Source organism: Cibotium barometz, chromosome 5 (genome assembly GCF_041138505.1).
Source record: "Cibotium barometz isolate CiBa-2024 chromosome 5, ASM4113850v1, whole genome shotgun sequence".
NCBI classification, from domain to species: domain Eukaryota; kingdom Viridiplantae; phylum Streptophyta; class Polypodiopsida; order Cyatheales; family Cibotiaceae; genus Cibotium; species Cibotium barometz.
The window spans coordinates 25,520,394-25,523,960 of NC_141050.1; positions in this window are offsets into that span (position 1 = coordinate 25,520,394).

Genomic DNA, 3,567 nt, shown 5'->3' on the forward strand with positions numbered 1-3,567 from the left:
GCATTAAATCCAAATAATGAAGTTTAAAGTTAAAAATAGCACACAAACCACTTACAATTTAACCTCTGTGTGTGTGTTTCTAAGAGAGTTGAATAAAAAGCATTGCTTCTGCTGGATGTCAATAGAAGCAAAGCTCCAGTGGTCACTGCATAAGGAAAAAAGCATTAAGAAATCAAAGGCTACAAGAGTACTCAATCTTGAAGGAAGATCCCAAAAGAAGCAGCCACACACATACTTGTTATGGTATGGAAGTAGCAAAATATCAACATGATCAAAATCACAGTGTCTGAACCAATTGGAAATATCCATGGGAGTTTCCTTTGGATCTCTCAACTTGAAGGAAATTGCAGGATCAATAATATAAACTGTATGCTGTACAGCATGGTTCAGCCAGCTTCTCATCATGCACATTGGACAAAACAATAATTAAGGTAAGGTGTAAGGGAGGAGGTACAATAAGGATTGTTTTGCAAACAAATGTAAAATAAAAGACACTTACTAGAGCATTGCAAGAATGATAGTATCTGAGCAATACTCATTCTTATGAGCCAATGCTGCCAAGCATGCTCTTGTCAAGTCAAAATTATTCTCTGAAAAATCATCTTCAATATGGACAACTATGTTAGGGCCCAGCTCCTGCAACCTTCTCTGTATCTGTAGCTCCATCTGTACAGTCTCCACATTTATAGCAGACTTGGATTCCTCTATTTGCTGCTTCAGTGACTCCTCATAAGCAGCTTTCCCTCTGGTGCTCATTGAGTGGGTCACTTCAACAACCTTCACCTTGTCTGCCTTCAATTTCCTTGTAGGTGGAATTAATAATATGTCTCTCATTTTTATGTCCTGCCATTCCACAGGATGGACCAGCTTGTCATACCTCCACCTCACTCTGGACAATGTGTTGAAGTCCTTGGCCATCAGAGTTACCCTGTGAGCATGGGCTGCTACAAGCATTGCATCTTCAAAGTACTTCTCCAGGTAATCCTCTGCCATTTCCTGTAAGGAAAGAATGGCAGTCCTGTTCCACCTGAAACCAAGGTGCCAGCTATCACAAATTTCTCTCACTAGCCTCTGGAAAGGTGCCTTGGGGATTGCAAAGCCTATAGCTTTTTGCTGTTTCCTGATCTCCTTTAGCACACCAGCAGAATGCTTTAACCTCTTGGACTTCTGCTGTAGCATGCTCATTGGCTTCCCCTTCCTGCCATGTGCAACTCTTCCTTTTGTAGGCACACTAGATTCCTTGACATCAGCCCCAGCTGCTGCTGCTGCAAGCCCTGGCCCCTTGCCAGTCCTCCTTGCAGTTGCCTTGGTTCTTGCCATCACTCTGAAAAGGTCCATATAAAACAATAGTAAAAGATTAGAAACATGGAGAACATAGAATGATTAAAGAAGGTGATGACAACTTGGATGAAGCAAAATTGAACAATTTGCAACAAAAGGCGATTATGAACATTTGAAATTTGTAACAGCTCAAAATCGCGTTTTTCTGCAAATGCTTGAAACAACATGCTTTTGCATTCATATGATGAATTCTCTATCTTTCCAACTATAAACTATATGTTTTGTGTCTATAGAAGAACTATGCAGGCTTGAAATGGGTGGATGAAGAAGCATTTAAAAATTTGCAACAAAATGCGATTGGAACTATTTTGAGATTTCTAAAATACCCTCCTCGCGTTTTGCTGCAAATCCTAGAGACAACATACTTTAGCATGCATTTAGTCATTTCAGTGTGTATGCAGCTTGGTGCAACATGGATTGAGCCTATAGACATCAAGAAGTGATCAAACTCTCATTCAACAGGGCCAAATAAAAAGTTTTCCTACTTCTACATGCAGTGGAGAAAATCTAAAAAATGCACATAGTATTTATCATAATATGTAACCTACATCACATCAATCAATTCCTTACCCTAATATACTATTAAACAAGAAGAAGAGGAAAAAGATTTTCTTACTAACCTGGAAGCTATCTGCAAGTGTTCTGTGCTGATGATGAGTATCCTGTGCTGGGTATGAATCTCTGCTGCTGGTCTGGATGCTGATGGTGTGGAGTAGAGAGGTAGAGATGCAAGAGAACTGAGTTAGGAGAGTAGATTATTACAAAATACAAATAATGGAGTTATTAATACCACACGTGTGAGATATAGTCGTTTTTTAACACGTGTGGGTCCCACCAAATCTTTTGGGATTTTAAATTTGTGGGTCACTTTTTGCCTTGGAAATTGTGCCAATCATGATTTCATAATTAGATCCATTAACACTTTTCCCTCCCCGTATTCCATCCCTGCCAGCACCCTCCCATCATCCTCTTCTCTCCCACCTTGACCACTTTCTATCCAACACACTCCATCCACTCTGCAACCTGTCTGAAGACTACTACCACTACCAGATCTCCAGGTTACCAGTGCTACAGCTCAGTTTTGGAAGAGAGCAGGACAATCTCCAGGGCTATTCCATCAGTATGGAAGAGGAAAAGAAAGGTCAGAGATCTATACCATTTCCAATGTTTTCTGACATATGTTTCTTCCATCTGTAGAATTCTTAAATCTCAGTGCCTAGAAATCTGGCAGATCACCCTAGGATTTGATTAGAGATGGATATGAGTAGGATATAGAATTTTGCAACAAAATGCGATTAGACAGGTTTATGTTTTCCAAATGCTCCAAATCGCGTTTTGCTGCAAATTCTGATATTTGTTCTAGTTTTTCTTTCTTCTCCTTCTTTTAATCTCTTTTGCACTGGGGAATTCCTCCTTGCATCATTTACTGTCCTGAACATTGTGAGATATCCCTAGCATTAGATTGGAAGTGGATGTCAGTAGAAATTCAGAATTTGCAATAAAATGCGAGGAGAACACTTTACATTTTTCAAATGGTTCTGCATCGCGTTTTGTTGCAAAGTCTTGTGTCTCTTTTGGTTTTTACTATTTGCTCATTGTTTTGCTTTCTATGTCCATGGAGATGTCTTTCTTGATGATGAGAAATGTTTCTGCTTTGGAACAGTTGATCCTCAGGCCCCTCCTTTCAAGAGGAAGTTGGACTTCTCTGCTGCTATACTCAGACCACAGCAATCACCAGGTGATTCATGTGTGCTGATGAAGAGTTTTGTTTGGTGATATCCTATACATTATCTGATTGCATATGTGAGCATATAGAATTCATGTTATATAAATTTTGCTTCAGGCAAAAGCAAGAGACTAGAGCAGAAAGCTGAGTCTTCCCTTTCAAAACAAAGGGAACCAGAAGAGGACAAATCTCCAGATTTGCTCCTATTTGACTTTCTTCACAAGTGCAAGGCTCAAAGGAACTTCCACATATACCACAGTATTTTCAATAGGGAGTTCACTATGAGCTCTCTTTTGGACCATCACAGAGATTTCCTTTCAGACCATTGGGATACCTTCAAACAACTGACAGAGGCAGGAAGGATTGTGGAAGGTGAAAAGGTTTTTGTGCATTTAAATCATATTGTCTCCATTGACAAGCTGAGGTACCATGTGAATAGAAGGTTTGACAGCCTGCCTGAGGAATATAAATTCAGTTGTAACTTGCACACCAGAAAGTGT